Below are 6633 nucleotides of genomic sequence, written 5' to 3'. Positions count from 1 at the left end.
TTATAATATTCACAGATAAAGGGTTTACTGGAACCTTTATCTTCAAATAACAATATATTTTATAATTTTCAAGAATAATATTATGGTTTAATTTTTATTTCATCACAAACAATAAAATCAGTTTACTACATTTTTGTATACACATCATGTCCAAGAACTGCATTGCTGACATTTTATAGAATAACTTCTTGTGATGACTATTCCTCTAACTCTTTCAATTCAAATTACCTCCAAAGGAAGTAGTCACTGCTCGAGAGGTCATAGCATCAGGAAAGAATTTTATGCAGAACCTTTGTTAGTAAGGGCAGAATATGTATCCAGCTGGGACCACATCATCGGATATAATGATCAATTAGAATGGCAAATGAACAAACCAATTACAATAAATGTAAATAAGTCACTGATCTATTTTATGATTGTTGCCAATTATTGTTATCTGGAGAAAATAAATTATTTTTAAGGATGAATGAACCAAGATAGTAGGCCAGAAAGAAGTGTTGATTTCACAGGCCTTATATAGTAAGAAGCTACAGAGAAACAATTATACAAATAAAACTTTGTAAAAAATCCTGTCTGCTAGTTCTATTTTTTCTAATCTGATAGTCTAGAGCTACTTCCTTCAACTACCAATTTCCCCAATTGAATGTTCATAAACAGCTTATGAAATATTCATTAGCTATTTATAAAAGCTAATCAAAAATACAGTTATTATTTTATTACTAAACTTGGATACTACAATTTTACTTATTGAAATGGATGTTTGCATAATGCTTTATAATAAAAAATGAACTTAGGACTAATAATGTTAGTATGACATTGTGGTTTAAATTAACTAAATCTTAAAGTTTTTATTTATTATAAATAATCATTAATCATGATAAGACATATGCAGTTTTGAACATGTTATAACAGATTCCTCATAAATTCAAAAAGCAGCATGAATCATAATAAACAGCATGTAATATCTTGTACACTTTTAAAAGCAATTATTTCCATGATAAAAGTGCAGAATTACACATGATAACTACTACTAAAATATACTATTTGTAATTATATTATAAAAAACAATATAATAATATACAGGAAGCATTTATTCAAGACAAATGTTTCATAGATTTCATCTTTTTGTTAAGCAGTCGTTTTTTCATTATTCCAATTATGCAATAGGTTGACTACTTTGGGCAGCATTACATTTCTGTGATTAAGTTAGCAGTGAGTACTTTCTTTGATACAAACAATATTTATTTATTCCCTTTACTGAGTTTATTTGTTACTGATAGTGCACGTTATCTAGTCTATGTTCCCCTCCCCACAGATGTGTAGTTATTTTCTGTGTGAAAATTATACTACGAATAGGGGATTACAATCTTCTCTTAACGCAAGTGATCAGGTATTTTTTTTTAATGAGATAACTACTATAAAGGATAACTTCAAGGAACACAACTGGTGTGTACCCAAAAATACCAAAATGTGGTTTGTTAGAATCACATTTATTCTAAATACAAAATCCATGTGTTCTATAAAAATGTAAGGTCCAGTTCAAATTCTTTAAAATCGATTGTTTATTATATTAAAACCACATTTTTCTGCTCCTCCCAGTATATTTTATAAAAAAATATTTACAATAAAATATGCTAATTTACTTTTCTTAAATACAATAAAACATTACAAAGAAAGGTACATAATAAGGCTCAATATAATATCTGCCACAGTTTTAAATAAACGTGGGATGTAAATATGCACAAATTATTATTTAAAAGTATGAGAAAAAGGAACAGAAAACAATACATAAATCAGCTGTTAAGAACCATAAAAATACTTGCCGATAGTGTTTTACATAATTTATTTACAAATAGAGTCTTTACCAAGTTGAACATGATGATTATAATGATACAGTGATCATTATAATAACTGATACTGAAGCCTAAAACTGTATTTTAAATGGAGCAATATATTTGTAAGGCATCATTCAGCATTGTTATTACTAACCTAGTAATAATTACTGGTGGGTCAAATGACAATCATAATAAAAAACCCCAATTAAAGTCCATGAACAGGTTACATCTAGTGGGCAACAACCTGGTAGTACACTGCAAATGTCCGAAAAGAATTATTTAATTATTAGTTAACTTAATCTATAGATAATTATGGTGAAAATTAAGTTGTTGAAAAGAGGTGAAAAGAATTGGTTTTAGTTCATAATGGAACAAAGATAATTAGTAGTTATATTAAAAAGTAACTGATCCTAAAACTAAGACAAATTACAACAAAAAAATTTGATCTGAAACATGATTGAAATACTTTAACAATAACTAGAAAATAAAATACTGTGGGTTTTTGACATTGCCAGGGATGATCTTTGTTAAACTATATAGTAAAAATACAGATAATTTGGTAATTATACAAAAATGATTTCCAGACGCAATGCAATCATTCAAAAGATGTGACTTACAAAAGAAAACATAGGCAAAGACAAGGTTATTAATAATAATAACAATGGTAGAGAATGGTAAATAATGCTAATCAGTGTGTCATCAACATTCCAGTGATGATGTGTAACCAGCACTAAGTTAACCCGATTGCTAAGTCTGAAACAGGGCAATCTTCTTTAGATGTAAATTTACATCTACTGATTCATTTAATCTATTTATTAAGAAAAAATTACAAACAAATTATTAACTGGATTTTAGTTTAATTCAAAATTCAAACTAAAGATCTACCTACTAAAATCACAACAATAAAACTCATCTATTTATTAACAAATAAAGATCACATACAAATCATTCACTGAATTTAGTTTAATTCAAAATTCATTGCTAAAGACCTACCTACTAAAATCACAACAAAATAACTCATTGAAAGAAAATATTTAACAAAAAATAAAACACTGAAGTGTTACATACAAATAATATACATCCTAACAAAAACAATTCAATATGGTTTTCTAGACTTGGAAACATTTGTATATTTTATTTTTAAAACTTAATTATTTTCTTTTTTAATTTTCACGATTTTAATTTTATATGATCTATAGATAAGACTGTATAATGCTTACATCATTTTACACAGAGGCAGTCAAAACAGTACCAAACATGCTGCTGTATCTATAGACTAGTTAGGTGTTTCAAGTCATCCATTGAAACATTTTATCTATTAATAAAGCGTTTGGAAAAGTGTTTGCATAATTTAAAGATTACATTTAACATTTTTGTATTTACAAACTATTTAAAACATTATGCTTTAAAAAATATTGACTTTTAACTTGCATTTTTAATAGTGTAAATAATCAAACACACAGCAAGTTAAAAATATTTCAAAATTGAAAAATTTACTTTAAAGCAATTTTGAAAATTTCAATTAATTAGTATTTTACTCGTGCTTTTCATTATGCACCACATATAAGAATATTAACAAAGTGAAAAGATTAAATGGCCAACATTCATTACCAAGTGGCAGTATTAAGGCAGTTAATCATATCATAAAGTCCTGAGTTCAAATCTTGATCAAGCTTGGTAATTTTAAATTGCAACAAAATTTCCACTTGTATTCTCAGACATAAGCATCCAATTTACAGTATTTAACTCATTATTTGAACAAAAATAAATTTTTACAGAAAGTACAAACAAATCTGTAATTATACTGCTGGTACGAATTTAAAAAGAAAAATTACATCTGAAATTCTATTTTGCATTACACAAACAATGTAATTTTCAGATTGTATTACAAATGTCATTCATAACGACTGGTCAAAAATACAATACATAACAGGATTAAGAAAAGAAATTCTTTGACATCTCTAGGTGAAGGGTATGGTCTAAATTAATCAACTTGTACATCTATTTTTTATCAAGGGCTAACAGTTTAAATTTCTTAATTTCATTTTTACATCTTACATAATTGAAAAGTATGCCTACAAAGAAGTTGAAACATGTATTCACAATTTTTGGAATGAAAACAGGAGAAAGAAGGGGATAAATAAATATATGCAACCCTCTTGATGTGCACTCAACCACATGCATGGGAACTATAATTCCATCAGGTTATCTGATCCCAGTTCTAAAGAACTATGAACCAAGAGTCAATGATGATGTAAATATTTAAACATTTTCATTTTTTATCTTTTTCTACACTTCATAAAAAAAATAAATAATAAAAACTATAAAAAAGTATTTTATTCAGTTCCCTATACAAAGAGGAGATAATTATATTTAAAGCACAGGATAAAGGCATCTTTATTACAACATAGGAATATAAATTCAATATATGTTTCACATATTTTATTAAATACTACTCTAATGAATGAAAACGCTAATGTCAGACTACAAATAATTATCTATAATATAATAACTAAAAATAAATATCTTAAATTAAAAAAAAAAAAACACAATTTACACAAACAAAAATATAAATAAGAAATGTATTTTTGGGCACAATAAGAGGATCTCTAACTTCTGAAAATAAAAAAAAATTATATGTAGATATAAAAAAGTATAATGAACTTTAAAAAAAACATGGTTAATCTAGAGTCAAGTTTAATAACAGTATTGATTGTAAACAATAAAACAAGCTAAATGAAGAGAAATATTAAAATGATGCTAAATGAAGAGTCCACTGTTTTAAGCGCCATACATTTTTTTATTAGTTCCCAGTGAAACACTTTTAAAATGAGTCGCATCAGCTATAGAATAGCTGATGCTAGTCTATTTGTGCTACTGATTAGACATCAATAGCACATATAATCGTTAATAAATAGTCAATTTTGTAAATAAACAGGAAGATTTTACGCCCGTATTAAACAAATTGTGAGAATGACGAAAGTTTGTCAAGTTTTAACAGATAGTTTGAACTGATTTACAATTGCTGTAAAGCATATTAATAAAGGTGTGTAACATTATTTACTACTTTATGTAATTTTAATTTAAACATTTTAATAATCTATTGAGAAAATAACATTCTAAACATTATTCCTTCAGATTTTTTTCAATTTGTTATAAAAAAATTCGCAACTCTACCATTTTATGGATCAGAAGCTTTTTTTACTAACCACTTTGGAATCCTCTTTACTTCTTTACTTTGTGAGTTTATTTTTAGAGCATTTGCATAACTTTCATTATTTTTGAGCAGAAATTAGAATAGTTAAAAGAAAAAATATACAATTTTTTGTGTTAATTTTGAAACTCAAACTTACAGCTGAGAAAGAAGTCTTCAACTTTTAAAACTGCTTCCAGAGAAAACCAATTTTTTGACAACTGTAATTTTTGCAGTGAACTCTTCTTCAAGTGGTCTCCAATTAATGTTTAGAAATCTCAGTACTTGAAACTAAATATTTTTTTAAATAAAAGATAACTAACTTCAATCAGATTATAAAAACAAATTATTTTACACTAAAGGGGCTAAACATTTATGACATATTTAAATACAACCTAATTTAGACAAAATTTGCAAAATAATTATTTAATTTATAATAAATTCATGGTATATTATATTTCTAGCTTTACATTTATGTTACAGAAAACTTATATATGCTGAAAATCCAAAGATTACAACATCTAAGTCACATTTACACCAAAAGTCACATAATCATTATATTTAAAAGTAAATAACAAAATACACTAGCTTCTTATTTACAATAACAAGTTACATAATTGTACATAAATATATATTTTCTGAGCAATAAAGCTAATAAGATCCTTAAAAATCAAAGATAACCAAAAAATATAATTATAAAACTGAAACATAAACAACAAATAAACATCAGTCTGTGTGCACTATGTAAGATTACGTCTAATGTACTATAAAACTGGTGACATTAGTTGTCACGTATTAGAAAGCTCAGTTAATGTGGAGAATATTGCTGGACCAGTGACTGGCTTGTTGCTACCTACGACATCCTAAGATGGTACACTACCCCTACTGTTGCACATAGTAGTATTAAAACAATTTCATACATCTCAAGCAAATTACTGTGCATGTATGTGTATGCTTTTCTTAACTTTCCACAATTAATAATATGACTGAAAATGGGTTCAGTATATTAAATACTGGTCACTTTTATTAGGATTTCATAATTTGCTAATCATTTTTATTTCCATGAATGGAGTAGCACATAAAAAATGAGTCATAACTCAACTAAGTATTAATTTTCATTCACTTTAACCTTTCAAACTGACAGCTGCATTGATGAACTTGCTTCTTGTTGTATTCCTATTCTTATAACTTAAATATAAACTACTGTAAATAATCTTTAAAAGTCTTTACTCAATTTTTATAAGCGTCTTTTTATGTCTTTCTGATATGAATGTTTTACAGTATTCATATGAATATTTTTAAAACAAATTCAGAATGAATATGTACAATTTTTCTATTTCTCCAGTTACGGTTGACCCTTTCAGAGCATGAACGGCTTTGACCTGAAAATGCTGATATAGCTGTAAAATGCTAATATGAAGTAACCATACTGTGTTCTCCATCCACAGGATGCTACAACCTAAGACCCAGTTCATTCTTGCAATCTATTAGGGGGGGTTACCTGGAAACTGACCCAGGACACTGCTTTCTGCCTGGTGACCGCATAACTAGTCTAATGGCTGGAACAACTGTCCGGTAGAATTGGCCCTCCTAGTCCTTCCTGAT

This window comes from Lycorma delicatula, chromosome 5 (assembly GCF_047948215.1).
Source record: "Lycorma delicatula isolate Av1 chromosome 5, ASM4794821v1, whole genome shotgun sequence".
In the NCBI taxonomy this organism is placed as follows: Eukaryota; Metazoa; Arthropoda; class Insecta; order Hemiptera; family Fulgoridae; genus Lycorma; species Lycorma delicatula.
Note: the sequence above shows the minus strand (reverse complement) of the source record.